Raw genomic sequence first — 21,623 nt, 5'->3', positions numbered from 1 at the left:
AATGAGTTAGATTGCCTATGTATTCATGTGTTACCCTTTTCAAGTAATATATACTTCTATAGGAGCCTTATGGATACAACATCTTAACCCAAAGGAATGATTGTCATGGTGGAATTTCAGATACTGACAGGTAAGATTTTATTTTTCTGGGCTTTGTGTGAGGGCTGGAGGTTTTTTGTGTGGTGGCTTTCTTGTTACAATGCACAGGAGACCTCCTACATTGTCTATGTGTACAAGTCCCTCTGAAGATGACCATTAGGCCACATGATCCAACTAGCTCACTAAAACCAACACAAACATTTCCCAAGATTTTCATCTGACCGTTTTGGAGAGTTAATGTTCTGGCAATGTTACTGATAGTACTGATTAATATATAAGTAGCTTACCAATTATTTACAATGTGTCAGCACCGACCAGGCCATACATTTCAATAGGAAAGTTTATTAAATGGTTGCACATCATTTAGATCTGACTATGGCTTAATGTGAATGATGTGTTAGACAGTTATCATTTGTCAACAACTGCTTCCCATGCCTTTATTTTAAGTGCTACACATTTTATTATAAATGGCTTACTAAACATATCTATAACTCTGATAACTCCATTTACTATGTTAGTAATGGCTTCTCGAGCAGTTATAGCATAACAACCACAATGCAGATAAATATTTCATAAGGAATGTGTTGTTATTTATTTATCATTTATAACATGTGTTCCCAAAGCATTACAGAATATTTATTAAACATTTATAGATAATTTTATGCTACTACTAGCACATGATATCAATACATTATTAATTCCTGGAAATACTGATGGATTGAGTTTAAAATAAAGTATTGCCAACTGAGGTTCTTGCTTGTATAGTCTTTATGAAAAAAAAAGGAGGAGAAGGAGGAGAAAAGAGCTATTTTGGAGTTCCAAACTTTCATGAAAGCACTAGTCCTTTGGAGAGGTTTTTATTTGTTTAAATTACAGTTTGGGGGGGGGGGGGTTGAACATCCTCTTAGCCATCCAGAACAAATGCACATTGATGAAAAGTGGATTAAAGAAATCCGGGCTCTTAAATCAGCTACTTCCCAGAAGCTTCTGTCTTTAGAACTGCCTGCAGTTGTACATTAACCTCATCAGACTGAATTTGTTTTTCCTTCTCCATCAGCTCTTATAGCAAGCCTGGGAGTAGCTTTTCTTGGAGTGAGACTTTGATATCAAGGCCATTCCACCTTGTAACCATTTCTGTTTGGCCTCAATTGCTTTTCTCTTCTGGCTTCCGGCATCTCTAGTCTAGTGCCTTCATTACTAATGTTGTTTGAAACACACAGAGTTTCTTCTAAAACTTGAGACTTTTTCTACCAAGGTGGCCATTTTCTTTAATGAAGTTGTCTGGGTAGAACAACCTTTGCTCTTTAAATAACAGATTGGAGTGCAGATGGGTAGGTTCTGAGATGGTCTCTTGTGCCTATAAAGACTGCTACACTGGTATAAAAATAAGTTATTTCTTCTTGACTCCACATCCAACCATATCAAACCCTTTCTTGTAATAAATGAAAACAACTAACCCAAGGGTTCATGACCTTTTACTTATCTTTTTTTATTATGCAAGATTTTAATTCAATTAAAATTGTATGCAGTGAACCTTGGAACAATGTGAAATTAATTTTGTAGACTGAATGTAAGCATTTTTTAAACTTTATTTTTAATTTATGTAATAAAATAAGCATTTCCATTACATAGTACAATAAAAAAAGATGATTGCATATGAAACTGTAAATCTATCATTCATAACTTGCTGTTTCTTTCAAATATACAACAAACTTATCACATGAAAATTATCTTACTAAAGCAACTGGTGGCATAGTGAGTATAGTAGTGGCCAGGTGTCGGGAAGATCTGAGTTCAAATCTAGCCTCAGATACTTACTAGCCCTGTGCCCCTGGACAAGTCATTTGCCCTCTTTTTGCCTCAGTTCCCTCAACTGTATAATGGGTGTAATAATAGCATCTACCTTTCAGGATGGTTGTAAGATTGTAAAAAGCACTTAGCACAGTGGCTGGCACATAGTAGATGCTATATAAGTGCTTATTTTCTTCTCCCTTTGTATCGTAATCTGTACAGTCTAGTGAAGCCTATAGCCCTTTTCATAGAATAATTTTAATGAATAAAATGAGATACATAGAATTCCAAAGACAAGCAATTATATTAAAATACAGTTGCCAAAATAGATTTTAAAAAATTCACCAACCCCTGGTTAGATTCTCAACCCCTTTTTAAGATCCTATTCAAAACCACCCAAAGCAGTGACAATTTTTTTACAGCATATACTATATTCCACATCCATAACAGTCTACTACTCTATTAAAATGAAGGAAGAGGGTTCCATTAACAGTTCTCCGGGACTCAAGTTGTTCATTACAATTCATGAGAGTTCAATTACTAGCTTGGTGATGCAGAGAATAGGGCACTTGACCTGGAGTCAGGAAGATCTACATTTAAATCTTGCTTACTTATCAACTTTGTGACCTTGGGCTAATCACTTAAGCTCTCTGCCTCAGTTCCCATAAAATGGAGATTATAATGCCTACAGACTGGGGTTATTGTAGAGATAAAATGAGATATTTGCAAAGCATTTTGTAAATTTTAGCACACCTGCATATCATCATCATCATCACTTTTGTCCTCTAGGTTGTCATTGTAAATATGCATTTGTCTTGGTTCTGATTGCTTCACATTGCATCACTTAATACAAACCTTCCCATGTTTTGCTGAATTCTTCATATTTCTTCTTATTTCTTATGTTAACAGCAATAGCTCATTATAGTCATATCATACAATACATATGGCACAATATGTACAGTCTTTCTCCACTAAATAAGAACTCATTTTCTTTCCAGTTTTGGTTTGGTTTACTACTAGAAATAATGATGATATGTATATTTTCTCATTTTGCATTTGGGCTCTCTATCATTGACTATTTTGGGAGCACATGCCAATAGCGAATCTATCCAATACTCTTTTGTGACGATGCTTTCCTCATTGAGGGACTCTAAAGTAGCAAAGACAGCAATGGATTTATAGTTGGAAGACATGAGTTCAGGTCCTGGTTGTGTTATTTACTCTCTCATATAAAGAATGAAAAGAGATCTTAGAGATCATTTAATCTAACTTCAATATTTTTTTCCTATGATACTTTCCATGAGATTAAGTGATTTGTCCAAGATCACCCAGGTAGTGAATAGGAGAGCTAGAGTTCAAACAAAAGTTTTCTGAGTCTTAAACCCTTGCTCTTTCTAGCCTTTCAACATATTAATTCTTCCTGAACAGCGAAAAAATGCATTTTGACTCACTTTGTAAAATTTGTAAAAAAAAAAAATAATGTAAGTATTCTTATTATAACTGTTAGAGAAGGAGTGTGGGAATCAGAGTCAAGTGTTTTGGAATATATAGCTTGGTTCCTCCTCTTATTACTTACTTGTCTCTGTAACTGTGGAGAACTTATGAGAGAGTTCCTTTTGGTGAAGGATATTATGATCTCTGAAGAAGGTAGTGTTATTTTGTATTATTTTATTTTATTTTTAAATTTATATCATTTATTTTTATTTCAACTCATCTAAACTCAAGGAACCATTTATTGAAACAAAGAATATAAAAAGAAAGAGAAAGAAAGAGGAATTTATCAAAACTAATCAGTACATCAGCCAAGTTTAATGCAGAGACTTCTGGGTCATGTGACCAACAAAATGGAATACTAGACACTGTTTCTGGTCTTCACAACCTCTTAAACTTCTCCAAAATAGGAAATACACACACACACACACACACACACACACACACACACACACTCACTATCAGTTGTGTCCACAATCTAAGATGCCAAGTAACCTAACAACATGAAAAGCTGATGAACTGAAAATTGAAAAGCCTAATCCCTAAACCACTCAGCACCCTCTCTACCTCTCATGCTCTAGAAGGGTTACATATCCTGACCCACACAATTCCAACAGAACTAATCTCTTCTCTCCTTCCCACCCCATCCTCCCTGTGCCAGGACAACTGAAAGGTAGAAGCTGGTCCTGGCTGGAACTGCAATGTGGCAATGCTGTGTTGCAATGGTATTCAGCCAGATTGCTGAGGAACAGAGGGAGCTAGTCTGGCATTCCACTAAGCCCAAGTGAAAGGGTCCACCATGGCACTGGGGCCAATTCTGTAATGCCCAGAAGTCACTTAAAGCATAGTGAGGCCAGTGAAATGTGAATTGCCAGCAGGGTAGGAGACTGAGATAACTTTGAAGCTCATCACTTATGGCAAAAGACATCACAGGAATAGTCAGAAAATGAACAAAGGTGATTTTGGGGGGGGGGGGAAAGACCAGAATTACCAAAGATCTCAGGAGGAAGAAAATTCAATTAAAGGCCTTGAGCATAAGTAGAGAAACTAATGGGGAAAGTATTAATAACAGAAGGAAATATGGTCTCCAGATTAGCTAAATGAGTCCAGACTTTTATGATTAACTATTGCAGGACAAAGGAAAACAAACCAATATCTGATGAGACAAAAGACCCAATGAATTTTTGAGAGAACATGGAATGACAGCAGCATGTTCTTTAATGGTTTAAAATAGACATAAGAATTGTGAGGGGAAAGTTTATGCCCTGCATAGCAGAAACAGCAGAATAGAAAACCACAGTGCAATCTTCACTAAAGAATCAAAAGACAGAACAATGGATTAGGAATGCAAATATACAGAAATAAAGAATAACCTGAAAAAAGAAGGAAAAGCTTCCTATTACCTTTATGACCTTGGACAAATCATTTAACCTATCCTAGCTTTAGTTTGAAATTGGCTAATGCTGTGATAGTCAATGGCTTTGTCCCTTAAGAGCCTAGCCTGTGGAAACACATCATAGCAACATTGTATAGGGAACTACAAGCCATGTCTATCACTCTTTATCTCTGTCTCCTTAGTGTTTCTCTTTTTCTATGGCTAATATATTTATACATTACTTTATGACTTTGTATTCCCCCAATATCTGTCATCCAGATATACCAGGTGTCATCCTCAACTTCTTATTCTCTCTTATCTCTCATAACCAATCTGCCTTGAAGTTCTGTGAATTTTATGTTAGTAACATCTCTCATATATATCCCCTTCTTTTGTCTGAGGAGACAAAAATGTGAGTCAGTCACCACCCTGGTGTAGGCCCATATAACCCCAACCCTAAATTATTGCCATATCCTTCTGGTCTGTCACGATTCTCAAGTCTCTCCCCACTTTAGTGCAGCCTCCATTTATGTGTCAAAGTAATTTTCCTAAAGAACAGTTCTAACCAACTTGTCTGACTGTGTTATTCCTTGTTCAATAAATTCTAGTGGCTCCATATTACCTCTAGGATCAAACACAAATCCTCTGGCTTTTAAGGCCCTTCGTACTCTGTCCCATTCCTACATTTCCCATCTTACTATACCTTAATCAACTCCACAATCCAGTGACAAAGGCCTTCTTGCTGTTCCTCACACAGGTTACTCCATTTCCCAAACTTGTGCATTTTCACTGACTTTGCCCAATTACTATAATTTTCTCCCTACTCATCTCTATCTCCTGGATTCCCTGACTTATTAAATTCCAACCCCTGCAAGAAGCCTTCAATATCTTGTTTGTACAGAGTTGTTTATATATGATTTCCCCTGTCAGCCTGTGAGCTTCATAAGAGTGGGGAGTTTGTTTGTTTTGTCTCTTCTTGCATCCATCATACTTAGCATGGTGCCTGGCACATTGCAGATGTTTAATAAATACTTACTGATTTGACTTGGCTTGGTATAGCACAAGGTCAAGGACAAGATCCCCGTAGCAGTCTATTAGAGACCCTCTCTCATTGCAGTCCAAGATGATATAAACCTGTTAAACTCTAAAGTCTGCTCTTTGGGTTCAATTATTTAACCATTCAGATGAATCATTTAATCTACTTAAAGTTACTATGATGTAGACCACCATCTACCCATATGGTCCACAAGGATAGCATGAAAGCCTTTCCAAATGCTTTGATGAATTGCAAAATGATTGATGACATCCAGGCATGATATATCTACGACATGTCAAAAATAAATAGCTAAATAAATTCATTGTTAATCTACCATGAACTCTCTGAATCTTCTAAACTTCTCAGTGTCCTCACATATTCTTTTCTCTTTCCTTCCAGTTTCAGAAGCAAGAGAAATTTATTTTTTCTTTCGTTTTTACTCTTTTTCTCTCTCTCTCTCCCTCTCTCTCTCTCTCTCTCTCACACACACACACACATACAAAGGCTCTCCTCTTTGCCCAAACTTTAATTAATCATCCCACCTGTACCTTTGACACTATGCCTTCCAACTTATTTTATGACCACTCCTACGGCCATTCTGCTTCTGTCATTTTCCCCCTCTTTACTAGCTCCTTTTCCCTAATCTACACATATGCTCAGATCACTTCTCTTTAAAAATAAAATCCCTACAAGAAAAACAACAGCAACAACAGAAAACCTTTTCCTTGTTCCTGCTCCTCCCCTCTACTGCCAAATCTGGAGAATAGTCTCCATTGACTATCTACTTTCTCACTACCCACTCACTCTTCAACCCTTTGTATTCTTCTTTTTTTTGTTTTATGGGAATTGGGGTTAAGTGACTTGCCTAGGGTCACACAACTAGTAAGTGTCTAGTGTTTGGTCTGAGGCCCAATTTGAACTCAGGTCCTCCTGACTTCAGGACCTATCCACTGTACCACCTAGCTGCCCCTCCTTCTAAAATTATACTGAAACATTTCTTTCTAAGGTTATTAATAACTTCCTTATGGTTAAATCCAATGACCTTTTTTTTTCTGTTTACTTTCCTGACTTCTCTGCATCTTTTTACACTGTTGATGACTTTCTGCTTTTTTGTAGACTCTTCTCTCTTGTCTTTTGTGACACTGGACCCTTGTGGATATCCTTGTTTCTTTCTGACTTCTATTTCTCCTTTGCTGGATCATCCTCTCCTCCTTCCCCTTAATCTACTGCAGCAATGCCCTGCACATTCAAGGTACTTAAATGTTGGTGAGTTGAATTGAATGATTGTTCCCCAAAAAATTCTGTTCTTGGTCTTCTTTTATTCTCCTTAAATTTTCTTTTTTCCTGATCTCATCTACTCCCTTGACTCAAGTTATTACCTCTATGCAAATGACTATTACATCTTTATCTCTATCAGTGACATCTTTCCAGAACTCTGGTCCTATATATTCAAATGAATTATGGACATGTCATCTTATAGTTCCATCAGCATCACAAACTTAATATATCCCAAACTAAATGCTCTCTCACCTTCCTCAAACTTTCAGTTGCAGCCAGTTCTCTATGGCTATTGATGGCCCCTACACTCTCCTAATCATGGGTTGAGAACTTGGAGTCATCTTTAACTCTTCCTTCTCCCTTACTCCATCCCTCCCTCATACACATGAAAACGCATACAATCAATTGAGAAGTCTTTTCACTTCTGTAACACACACACACACACACACACACACACACACACACATTTACTTCCACTACACCAATGCAATCATCATAGGTCATAAGCCCATCTTTTTTTTACCTACAAATGATTATGATGATGATGATGATGATGATGATGATGGTGATGATGATGATGATGATGAGAAGATCTGGAGAACAAATCTTCCTGCTATTTCTCTCTTCACTCTGTCCCTTCTCCAATCCATCCATCATATCAATCACCAATGCATCTTGCTAATGTACCACTATTATCCTGTCATTCCTCTACTCAAAACCCCATTGCCTAAAGATGAAAACTCCAGATGCTGTTAATAGTCAACAAGCATTTATTAATCACCATGTGCCAAGCATCATGTTAAGCTTTGGGGATACAAATACAAAAAAGAAAGACAGTTCTTGCCCTCAACTGAAAAGCAGGTTGGAGGAGGTACCCAATATTGGTGGGGGACAAAATGGAGAAGTCAGAAAAGTACCAAAGTAGTGCAGGCAGGTGAGAAATGAGGAAATGTCTGTCCTGATCCCCCTCCTTAACTGGAAGTTTTGGAGTTCCTGGCTTTATTCTTCAATCAGAGGATCAGAGGGTAGCAATGAGTTCACTTGATCTTACAGGATGATGAAGTTTCCCAATGATGTGGTTCCTAGAATGTGGTGGAAAAACTCAAAAGATCATATGGATAAGTCATATTGGCATTTACAACTTTCTATAACATTACTTCAAGCTTTCTACTTTTATCTCATACTACTGACCTTCATTTATTTTATATTATAGTCAAACTGGTCTAGACTCCAACCCCTGTTTTCATCATCTCTTCTTTCTATGATGTTGTTAATGATTTTTTCCTTTCCTAGAATAGACTTCTTTCCTCTATCTCTTAATAGAATAATAGATTTAGAGGTGTAAGGGACCTTATATATCATCTGCTCAAACCTCCTCATTTTACAAGTGAACTTCTAAGGACAAAAAAAGGTTATTGACTTTACCAGGGTCATACAGCTAGTGATTATCTGAGGTGGGAGTCAACTCCAGGTCTTCTTGATTCCATGCCATCACTCTTTCCACTGTACTATGCTGTTTAAGTCACATTTTCCCTTTAAGACCCAGTTCAGTTGCTATCTCCTCCATGAAGCTTTTTCTAGTAATTGCCCTACCCCTACTCCTTGGCCTAAAATGATCTCTCCCTTCTTAGATTTCTCATAGCCCACTTTCCATACTTCTCCTTCGCTCTTATCCTTTCCTCCTTTGAGTCTAATATTTGTTTATATATGTGTACTTCCTTTCTCTTTCCTCACCAGATTATAAGATACTTGAAAGCAGAATGTGTCATATCATTCTGGAATCCCCAGGACCTAATACAATTTTTTTTCAAATCATAGGTGCTCAATAAATGTTTGTTTAATTGAATCAAAAATCAAATCAAATTATATTATTAGTGAAACTGAATAAGGAAAATCCAAAAATAATAAAGATCTGCTTCAGACAGAACTGCCAAATGACTGATGTTAACATTTTCATGTCAAAATTTTGTTCCTCTTTTTCTTTTTTTTGCCAATGGCTATTATAAGACCTACAATGCAAAAAGGACACATGGTGTGATCTTTAAAATAAATTATAAAGATAATAATGGCTAACATTCACATAGTGATTTCATGGTTATAAAGCACTTTCATCTATGTTATCTCACTTTATTCTCACAACAACCCAGTGAGGTTGATAATAAAAATATTATCACCTCCATTTTAAAGATGATGAAACTGAGGCTCAGAATCCTGAAGCTATTTCTCTAGCAAGATCATGGGCCTAACAAGAACTAGAGCTTCCTGGATCAAAGGCCAGGTCTTATGATTACATCTGTTACTTTTTTCATTATATCACATAAGAGAACACATTGTAAGGTTCTAAGTGTAAGAAGAAATAAAAACTTTTAATTTTTCTTTCATAAAATAAATAATTAGACCTACTTGGACAATGGATGTAGACAATAATCTAATTTTTATTGTACCCAAAATGTGTCAAGTAGGGTCTGTTGAGGCAGATGATCTTAAGTAGTTCTTTTATTTGGAGGGTGGGGGTGGGGAGTGCATCATGTTTGCTAGACTAGTATATCTATTACAAACCAGAAACAAAGAGACCAGGAGGAAGGAAGATTATTTCCAGTAGAGATCCATTCACTTTGCAGTTAGCAATGAAAAAAGGGCCCTTACTGCATTCTGGATTAAAAGCCCAGAATTTAGACTTGCATTGCTGTCGAGAAAGATTTGACAAATGGAAAGAAAACCAGTTTGAAATGGAAAAGTTACCCTTCCTCCTCCCCGACCCTGATAGCAATAGGATATTCTCTGACAAGTGGAGAAATTTGATGGTAGGAAACATGAACACCAAGTCATCAACTCTGCAGGAAAATGGTTTGAGGCCAACACATTTCTGCCTTCACTTTGCTGATTTAAGAATACAAAGTCTGAATGAACTTTGAAAATGAAATCAAAGACCTGAGACAGCCGGTTATTCCTTGTGAGTGACTGACTCAGGCACTATTGGTGAGACAGCCACTTATCAATTCATTTAATTTTTGACTATGTATGAAAGGGAAGACAGGAGTATCAATTACTCCCTCCATCTTAGTTTGACTGACTTGACTGCTGATGTTAATGTCAGGAAGAGGGAAATTTGACTGAACAATCAATAAAATGAGATTGGTGAAGTTTAAGATTCATTATGGTTGATTCAAGTTCCTCACAACTAAGTTTCTGGAGCTGATAATGCTATGCCATTTACTGGAGGGCAGAGTTTAAAGGAAAAAAAGAAAACTACAATTCATATTTAGCTGACTCTAAGGGATATCTCCAGTGCTAATTCTGACATTATTATTACCTTCATGGTGCAGTGATTTATTTTTTTTTTCCCTTGAATTGTTCCAATGATATTTTATTCCAAAGTTTTGGAAGCAGAACCTTAAATTAATTAAGATTTGGCATGGAAGCTCCTTAATTGCTTGCTCTTAGAATGCAAGGAACTCAGGAGAGAGATGAAAACGAGGCAGAAAGTCATGCATAATACATCCCTGGTACCCCTTGGTGAGTGACCATTACACTGATGGGTGTTATTTAGTTAAAAAAATTCAGTGCCTAGTGCCAAGATTCTGGCATTTTCAAATACTCATTAGTGCTATCCTCTGGGGCTTAAGATAACAGTTATTAAGGAATGAAGCCCCGAGAGACAGACTGAAACCATGGCCGCTAACAAGTGACAGAAGTTCAGGTGTTGCCAGTTGAGTCACTTATGGAAGAGGCACATGGCTAAATTAGCTTTCAAAGTCTTAAGCTGAACATGTAAGGCCCACAAATGTCATGTGGCATATTCTCTGGAGGTTAAATTTAGGTTTTCCCCAGCTCAGGCTGCCAATTTTAAAGGAAGGAAAATGTCAACTAGTGTAGAGTTGAAGTGGAGGGTATATGTTGCTTGTGCTGATCCCACTGACACTGACATTAACTGTCTCTGGAAATATAAACCACGGATCGGCTTCAGCTGTCCCCAAACTTCCTGGGATTGCTTGTTAGGTCTTCAGTTTGCTCCAGCACAACACCAATTTGCTCCAGTTGACTTGACAGGCCTAGGTTCACTGCCACCCATTTGCCTGATGATAATTTAGTATATTTAGATGCAACCTTGTATGTGCTAGAATATGAGAGGAGGGAGGAAGGAAGGGAGGGACAGGGAGGGAGAGAGAGAGAGAGAAGAGGGACAAGAGAAAATTGATGCTCATTGGACCATGAGTACTATAGGAGAATAAACATATTCAGAGCATCTGATGCTTCAGAATATTGGAGAGGCAGACAATAGGAGTAAGCAAAGTTTAGAGCTATTTCTTCCTGCCATCTCATTTTTTTTTTCAGAAGACATATCTCCAATGACAAAACTGTCTTGTGATTAGGTTCCAAAATATAAACTGAATGAGAAGTCAAATTGCAAGTGATGATATTGCTTTATCACCTGCCCCCATCAAAAGGCTGTGAGGAAACTTTCCCTGAGAAAAAGGCAGGAGTTAAATCAGATTACACTCAGTTGACTCAATGAATGGAAATTTTCTATTAACTGGATTGTCTGACTGTGCTCAGCTACAGTGGAAAGCTGATGACAAGGGAATAGGAGGGGGAAAATTATTTATTCAAAAGACTACCTTCCAGAGTATTCATCCTAATTTTTTACACTCTTTCCATCTTCATTTCTAGTACTGGGCAATGGAGAAATGTGGATAAGCATCTGGTATCATTGATGAGCCATTCACTGAAGCAGTAGAATTACTGATTCCCATTGCAAAACTGGCTCCCCTTTTCTTCTTGGTGGGGGGTAGGAGGAATGACTTCCTTTCAGATCTTCCTCCTTCAGGGAAATGACTTTCTTTTTCAAACCATGTGCAACAAGAATGGAGTCAGATGGTCAGATGATTTGAAAATGAAAGTACACTATTACATTGTTGGTGGAGCTGCAAATTAGTACAACTATTCTAGAAAGCAATTTGGAATTGTGTAAATAAGTAAATAAAATATTCATACCCTTTGACTCAGAGATTCCCCTGTGAGACTTTGAAGTATGCTGGAGCCAGTTGGAACTGACTTGGGAGATTCAGTTGTTAAATTTTCAGTTTGAACATTTAGTTTGGAAATTAGCAAATGCTAAAAATCAAGGCTTGATTTATTGTTTTGTTGATTATCTACACTTGAAAATGTGATGGTGAAATGTAATAAAGATTACATTTAAAAGTGTATTATTTGTACTTTTTCTTCTGGTAGTTAAAAATTTACTATCCCACCTGTACATATAACTTAATTAGGTCATTGATAAAAAGACAGGTTCCATGTACTCTGAATTACTTACAGCTGTACTTTTTCTGGTAGTTAAGACCTGGAAGCAAAGTAGATGTCCATTGATTGGGTAATAGCTAAACAATTTCTGACACAGGAATGTAATGAAATACTACTATTCTTTGTGCATTAATAAATGATTAATGTGATGAATACAGAGAATCATAAAAAGATCTACACGAAGTGATGCAAAATGAAGTAAGAAGAGCCAGGAAAACAATCTACACAATGACTACAACAATGTAATTGAAAGAACAGCTACCCTAAAATAATTGAAAATGAATGTTATAAAATTACAAAGAACAAGCTTAATCCCAAAGAAGAGATATGAGAAGATATCTAACTCCACTTATTTGCAGAGATGGTAGGGAGGTTCATAGGTATAGAACACATACAGAGAGAGAGAGAGAGAGAGAGAGAGAGAGAGAGAGAGAGATTTCTTCATTGTATTGATCAGTTTTGTTGATTTCTTTCCCTTTAAAAAATTTGATTTTAAGGGATGGCTTTTCTAATGGAATAAGGGAGCAATATGAGGGTAAATCTTAGGCGATGTAAAAACAAAAAATAATAACATCTATTAAATTATTTCAAAAAAATAAAGGGAAAGTAAGCTTACCTACATTTTTCCCTCTTATGGCCTGAGGATTCTTGTCAGTCTTCATTTTATGAGAAATCTGGACCCTGAGGTTGTTCCCTTTCTTCCTCTACTACATGGTATTCTCAATTAAATGGTTTTTTGGAATACCATCCTCTTTGTACTGACCAAGAATCCAAATTTCCTTTATAAAACCTATAAAATCTTAAAATCGCTGTAAAACTTTAAATCTGTTCTGAGTTTTGTCTTCTCTCTTTTCCCAATCTCACTGCTCACATTCAAGTAAGTAGAATTGGCACAAATTCTAGTGTTCATTTGAATTTTAATACATTGTCACATGCATACTGAGAAACACTTAAATAATATTATTTAGAGAAATAGAAATTTTTTTAATGGCCACAGTTTTCTGACAGAAGAAGGAAGGTAGGGGGCAACATTGGGCCTGTTTTCCCATTTTTCTAGTTCTTCATTAAGGGAAGAGAACAAAAGCAAAAACAGGATAATCAAAGGATAATGGATCTGAGCCCTCCCAGTTTTGAGGGAAGTCCTCAAGGCCACCACATCAACTGGCCTAGTCCTAAATATTATATGGTCATTGGCCAGTTCTAGAACTCAAGCTCCTTAGATCTTGCCACTATGATCCAGGGAGCTACACTGTCTGGATAGCACTTAGCTCAATTGATGACAGCTGCATTCAGTATATGACTCCTGGTTGGGATGCTATTCTAGTGCCAGCTTTTGTCAAAAACCACCATCCACCAAGGTCCTTCTCTCTACATTTCATTTGCTTGTCTTACCTTTTTTTGGACCATATAGGGCTCCTTCAGGGTCACAACCTAGTGCCCTCTAGATAATTTGCCCTCAGTTCAAGCCCAAAGTTTCCTTAGAGCTTAGAAAATATTGGGGAAAGGGGAACTCCTCACCAGCCAAGAGCCTTGCCTCTGCCTCTCCTTGCTTATATCCAAGCCTGTTAGGCAGAGCTCTAACAAACAGGCTAGCCATGTCAACTGTCAAAGAAAGATTTCATTATAATCACTGGACTCTCTTTACAATGAGAAGAAAACAGAACCAGGCGTTTTAGAAAGATCTTCAACAACAAATTCTAAAACATAGATTTAGTATTGGAAGGGAACTCAGAGACCACCTAGTCTAACTTTGTGGAGAAGAAAATGGCTAGTCACTCCAATATCTTTGCCGAGAAAACCCCAAATGGGGTTACTAAGAGTCTGACATGACTGAAATGACTGACTGAATGACAACAAATATAACTACTCTTTTATTTTGGAGATGAGAATCTGAGATCCAGATATGTTAAGAGACTTGGCAAACATGACATAGGTAATAAGTAACAAAGGTGAGATTTGAACTTAGCTCTTCTGACTCTAAATCCATTATCAACCCATTATACCAAACAGGGACTTTCTGCTTAACTCATAATTAATCCAAAGTGAATTATCTAACTACCCCCACTCATAAGTTTATGGATGTCTATTAGGTTGTATAAGGTAATAATAGCACTCCTCAAAGTAGATGTGACTTGTGGAACACTATTCATCCTACCGCTTTTTCCCCCACCCCCCACCTGTTATCCCTAAGGTTAGACTGTATAGATATAGGTGTTTGAGTAATGAGATTATGGGAAATAAATTAGAGGTGAGACCATCCTTGCCCAGACTGATTTCCCTTTTCAGTCACATACCATATTTCTGCCATGGCACCATGCCCCACTCCATCCCTCCATCACTACCTAAGAACATGCTCCAAACTCTGGAGATGCCTCTATACCTGCCTTGCTATGGCCCTGCTCCTCTTAGGATGATGGTGGCAGAGAGGAGGATGTTCTTGGGGATAAAATCTAGGATAAGTCCCAAGAAACATGTTCATAGGATGACAAAAAAATCTAGACATCTTTGAGTCCAAGCTTCTCATTTTCCAGAGGAGGAAGCTGAGGCCCAGAGAGCTTAGGTCACACAGTAATAAATGTCAGTGCTTGGTTCAAACACAAGTTCTCTGATTACAAATCTATTTTTCTTTCAACTACTTGATATTAACATCTAAATTCATTTCCAGCACTCTTAATTTCCCTTTCTTATGCCATTCCATAGCTCTATAGACATCCCTTTTCTTTCCAACCCAGCATTAGGTATCTATGTTGTACAAGTCTGTCCTGATTAAAACATTTCTCTCAGTAAAGGACCTGATAATCTCAATTATTTCATATTATGGTCTAGATTTGCTATTTCATTGGCACAGAGAACTACTTGCAAAGAAAAGTACTATACAAATATATAAAATCCTCCACAAATATAGGAGCATAGTATAGTGGAAGGGGCGGCTAGGTGGAATAGTAGATAGAGCCCCAGACCTGGAATCAGGAATACTCATCTTCCTGACTTCAAATGCTAGCTCAGACACTTACTAGCCATATGACCTTGGGCAAGTCACTTCACCCTGTTTGCCTCAGTTTCATCATCTGTAATATGAGCTGGAAAAGGAAGTGGCAAACCACTCCAGCAGGATCTTTGCCAAGAAAACCCTAAGTGAGGTTATGAAAAGTTGGCACCAATTGAAACAACTGAACAACAGCATAGTGGAAAGAACACTAAACTTGAAGTCAGGAGAGAACTAAGCCCAAATCTTATTTCTCACAGGTCTTAGCTATGAAGTCGAGATGTCATTGGTCTTCTTCGAGAACAAAGGACGAACAAAAACAATAACTATGAATCAAGACACTCAATCTTTCTGAGTCTCAGTTTCTTCATTTGTAAAATGGAAATAATTCCTACCTCTTTTTTTCTTTTTTTAATAGATGTTTTATTTCCCCCAATTACATGTTAAAATAATTGTAACATTTTTTAAAGTTTTGGGTTTCAAATTCAATCCCTCCCTTTCTCCCCTCCCCGCCTCTCTGAGACAGTAAGCTATCAGACAAAGGTTATCTATGTGCGATCATATAAAACATTTCCATATTAGTCATTTTGTACAAGAATATTTGACAATTCCTACTTCTTAAGGGTTCTAGTAAGGCTCAAATGAGGTAATATGCAAAGTGCTTTGCATAGCCATTATGATAAACTATTAGTGTGATTTATTATTCTATTCTGCTTACCTATTAGAATGACCCTGATAAGGACAGCAGCCATTCACTGGTCCCTTGATTCCTGAGAGTCTGTGATTATTTCCAAAGAGCATCAACCCTTTTCTAGTCTAACAGGTCTTGGATCTCTTGGTATGAATGAATATTCTGCGTGTTCCTGGGAGTTAGTCATGAAGCTGGCAGTATCCCAACCAGACTCATCATTTGATTGCCTCATTCTCTGGGTATGAACTCAGCATACTGTTGCAAGATGCCAGGCCCTGAATAAAATGCTACTGCTCAGAATCTTGCTGGGCTTGTCCTCTCTGGCTCATTCTGGCCTTTATTTTCCACATACAAATTGGTTTTATATCTGCTTTTTTTCCTACCTATCCAAATCCCATCCATCCTTCAAAATCAAACTTAAGAGTGCCTCCTTCATGAAGTCTTCTCTGTCTCACAGTCTTCACTGATTTATCACAGAGGATTTATAGCCCTTGGTCTGAATATGTTATTGAGGCTCTCCATTCTCCTATTCAATCTCAAATGGACCTCTCTTCAAGAAGCTTCATTAGGGGTGGCTAGGTGGCGCAGTGGATAGAGCACCAGCCCTGAAGTCAGGAGGACCTAAGTTCAAATCTGGCCTCAGACCAAACACTTGACACATACTAGCTGTGTGACTTTGGGCAAGTCACTTAACCCCAATTGCCTCACAAAAAAAAAGAAGAAGAAGCTTTATTGGTTCCAACTTGCCTCTAGAACAAAACACCAACTTCTCTGGCATTTAGAACTCTATACTATCTCATTTCAGCCTATCTTTCCTGGATGATTACACATCACTCCCCTAATAATCTCCATGTTCTACTCAAACTAGCCTGCTTGAGGTAGCCTTCATGTAGGCTTCTCCCATCTAGAAGTTATCTGGTTAGCGCAGTAGCGTACTAGGCCAGAACCAGGAAGATCCAAGTTCAAATACTAGCTATGTGACCTTGGGCAAGTCACTTAACTCCTATTTTCCTCAGTTTTCTCAGCTCTAAAATGGGGAAAAAATAGCAGCCACCTCCCACTGTTTTTTTTTTTTAAGAATCAAATGAAATATTTGTACAAAGCACTTAGCATAGAGCCTAGCACGTAGTAAGTGCTATATAAATGTTTATTCCTTTCCCCTTCCCATCTTCATATCTTTCTGCTCTCCTGGTTTCAACTCCATAAGCTCATCACTTCTAAACTCACCACCATGCTGCTGACTCAAGTCTTGATTGACACCAATTTCCTCCACCTCCTCTCCCCTCTGACTGGAGGTCTGGAGGACAGAGGACCAAACTTATTCTAATGCCCTCCTTTGTGGAGAGGAGAAACCAGACTCCTAGATGACTCCATTTTGCCTCTACTGCCTCACCTGGTTTCATCTCCATCAAACAAGATGCCCTCATGCCTAGTACCTTGGGAGTCTTATCTCTGCTCCCATTCCCCTTCCCCCACCTTGTCACTTTCAAATATTATCTCCTTTTATCCTTACAATGACCCTGGGAGTTAGGTACTATTATCTTCATTTTACAAATGAGGAAACTGAGGCAAAAAGTAGTTAGGTGACTTGCTGAAAATCATGCAGCTAGTAACTGCCTAAGGTGGGATTTGAACTCAGCTCTTCCCAACTCCATGGCTAGCACTCTCTCCACTGTACCACTTAGCATTTATTTTATCTCCCATCTATAACCACCCAACTCTCCCCTCAAACACTAGAAAAAAAATGAAAAAAGATTTACAACAAATATGTATAGTCAAGCAAAAAATTTGCAACAAACATGTATAGTCAAACAAGAGAAGTTCACATGTTGGCCACTCCACTAAAATCTGACTCCAACACTTTAAGATGGTGTGGAAGTAACCTGGACTTCTTAAAGGCCAATGCAGATGAACTGAAATTCTGATATGTCCTACAAATCTGGAAAGCCAAGACTCCTGTGGCCAACTGCATGTCCATCACCTGGGGACCAGTCTAAAGGATTCGGACAGGCTCACCAGCAGATGAGAACTTTTTTTTTTAATCCCCAGCTTTAGCACATTATGAAGGCTGGCTGCTATCACCTAAAGTGGTTCCAGTTTGCATAGTTGAAAGGCATACCTCTATAGATGAAATGGTGAACGGTTAGAGCATGAAAGGAGTGTGTGTGTGTGTGTGTGTGTGTGTGTGTGTGTTAGTGTATGTATATATGTATTAAACAAACTATTATTTTGTTAGTAAATATAGAAAAAAAAGATCCTCTGCTGTCTTTAGGTATGATTCAATGGAAAGGGTTATAGAACACGAGTTCAGGTGCAGCCTTTGATGCTTACTCCCCGTGTGACCCTAGCCTCTCTGTTTCATAAGTAAAATGGGGGTAGTAACCCCCTGGAGAATGTAAGCGCTTTGAGAGCAGAAAGTGTTTCATTTTTGTCCCTGGTCAGGCCTGGCAAAGTTTGGGGAATCAAATTGTTACATCTCTACTTTTCCCTGCCCTACTTATCTCTCTCAGACTTGTTGCAAGGACCAAACAGGATAATAGACAAGAAATTAATCGGCAAAGTTAAGTAGTTCAAGGTTTGATTATTATTTAGAGCAAAGGGGAAAACTATGTTTGCTAGGTGAGGTAGGCATGGAGTCTGGCCACACTACAGAGGTGCTGAGAATAGTAAGAGAGAAATCACTACAATTTCAAGAAGGGGATGATTAAGCTGTTCCAAGGGGATAACCACATTTTCATTTCCAACTGAAATGTGTGGAGTCTGTTCTTTTGTCTCCTATGCCCACCCAAGGCAGTGGCATCGATTGGTTAGTGACTGGAAAGATATGTTACATCATGTAAGACAACAGCAGCAGGCTTGAGGAGGACAATGGCTTATTTCCTTTAGAAACTGTGACCTAGAGAGAGAGAGACAGACAGACAGACAGACACAGAGAGAGACAGAGAGAGAGAGAGAGAGACAGAGACAGAGAGACAGAGAGAGGGACAGAGACAGAGAGAGAAGTAGAGGGTTTGGACTGCTGAACAGTGACTGGAAACACCCTCTTGGAGAAGGGAGTATTGTTTTGCTCTTTCCCAGCATCTTTTGATTGAATTTTGGGCTTTGTGACAAATCGGCAAAATAGAGGTGACCCTGTGAATCCTTTCAGTGATAAGCTTCCAGAAACACAATGTGAAATTCAGCACCCCTGGTGAATCCTCCTCCTGATAGATCTCAAGGGGGCTCGGATGGTTTTTTATTGACAGTTTGACTGTGGGTTCCTGGCTTCACATATGCAGACAGCTCTGCCAGTTCAAGTATGGTAGTGAGTGCCTGAAGTTTGTAGGACTATAGGATTATGGATTTTATAGCCAGAAGGGAACTTAGAGGTCATCTTGTCCAATCCTATCATCTTATATTCTTTGATGGGGGACAAAGCTATGAAAAGATCATTGAACTTGGAAAAGAATGACTTTAGTCAAAGTAATGTCTCTGCAACTTACTAAAAATGTGTGACCTTGGATGAACCTTTTAATGGCACTGAGCCTCATTTTCCCTATCTGTAAGACTGGGAGTAAATGATACTTGCTCAATCTGCCTTGCAGGCAGAGGATCAAAGGAAACAATGTATGGAAAGCATTTTCTAACCAGAAAACCCTAAAAAATGTAAGTGCTCATTACATTTAAAATGCAAGGTGTATATGACGACATAATTGCCAGAGAATGGGTTTCAACATAGTGGAGGGGGGAGAAAGAGGTAGGAGCAGAGCTGTAATTAACCATTTTTGTCCTTAGGCCAATTATCAGAAAGAATACCTGGGATGAGTGACAGCAATCATGCTCTCAGTTTGGGGGGAGGGTGGGAGAAGAGAGATCAAGCTAGAATATAGGAATTCACCCCAGTCTGCCATCTTGTAGCTCATTTTAACTAATTTTTTTCTTGATAACTAGACACTAAACTAGATTCCAGTTGGTAGAGAATTGCAAATGCTGTCAGTGCCCCTGAAATTTGGTGCCCTGCGGCAAAGCCCTACTTGTCCCATCCTACTTATAGCCCTAGACAGGGGAGCACCAGATTCCTGTGGGGTTGGTGGAATGAGGCACCTCAGAGGAGGGGGAAAGAAATTGAAGGAGAAGACTGAAGGCTTAATACCCTGAAGACTAACTTCATCTTTTTTGCTGAGGAATGATCTTGGCTAAGAGGCAAGTGGTGAGTTTGATTAACTTTGCTTTGGGGATGAGGAAATTGAAGACCCCTAAAGATCCTCAACATTTAAAGGCTTATCAGGAAAAAATCCCCAGAGGCTGATCATGCCTCTGGACTCCTTTCTTTCATAGGACCTTATTGTCTCCTCAGAACTCAAGTATTTATCCCCTAAATTGTAACAATGCTGGCACCTTGATATTGAGAAAAAACATACAAGGCCTTCAAGTTTGAGAAGGCTGTATTTCTAACTGCATCTGATGGATTGGCTGTTTTAGCTCCATGCAGCCTCCTCAGGGACCTGAGCTGGCAAACTTGTAGGGGTCACAGTGGTCCTTAACATGCTGTGAGAATTCAATGTATTCTGCGCTGATGACTCAGCTGCCACAAGGCACTTTCTGAATGCACAATTGGTCCAGGATTTCATGCTTTTCTCCTTTCTTAAGGCTTCTGAGCTTGGGATGTTACAAAGTGAGAGCCTCATATTTTTGTGTGTGTGTGTGTGTGTGTGTGTGTGTGTGTGTGTTTGAGTGGGTAATATAGGTGTTTGTGTGGAAATGTCCATTTGTGTAAGTATTTGTTACATGTTCTAGGGAGTGTTTATATTACATTTTTTATGCTGTGCACAGATGAGGTGGACCTCAAAAGCAGTAGGCTATTGTCAAACTCCAATTTATTACAGAATCTGCTCTAAGAAAGAGACAAATGAAATCAGGGTGCATGTGTCCACAGTTTAATTTCTCTCAAACTGGCTTGACATGCATTGCATAAGTTCATTTCAAAACTGGGCCCCATTAAGGTGATCAGTTCAGAACTGGCTCGATTTGGGATTTGGGGGTACAGGGTTATATACCTTTTGAAGAGTAGGTGTTCCCAAGGAGTGCCAATAAACTATGATTGGTCTTTATACTGGGAGGTGGGTTGCATTAAAATGAGGTTCTTTGAATATGTGACCCAGGTCACTCTATCTTGGTCAACAGGGTTGTTATCAACCATCATTTGGGTAGAGGAAATACCACCCCCAGTCCCATGAATCTGTCTCTACCCAAACCTGAGTAGAATAAAATCAATTCAGGCCTGGGTTGAAGTTTGACTGAGGTAAAAAGATTCAATTAAATCTCATCATCAGTAATGTCCTTCTGAAGAACTTTGGACAGAAATAACTCCCCTGACCAGGTGCCATAGTGCCTGAAATTCCACCATTATAGATTAATTCCTTTAGGTTAAACTTCTCTGAGAGGAGTGAACAGAGTTCTAGACTGAGCATCTAGAAGATTTGGGTTCAAATCATGTTCCTGATACTTTCTAGCTATGTGACTATGGGCAAGTCGCTTAAACTCTCTCAGATTCAGAATCTATAAAATGGATGAATTGGTCTAGATAGTTTCT

This window comes from Vombatus ursinus, unplaced genomic scaffold (genome assembly GCF_900497805.2).
Source record: "Vombatus ursinus unplaced genomic scaffold, bare-nosed wombat genome assembly UNPS02014832.1, whole genome shotgun sequence".
NCBI classification, from domain to species: Eukaryota; Metazoa; Chordata; class Mammalia; order Diprotodontia; family Vombatidae; genus Vombatus; species Vombatus ursinus.
The sequence above is the reverse complement of the archived record's forward strand: the minus strand, read 5'-3'. Positions refer to the sequence as shown.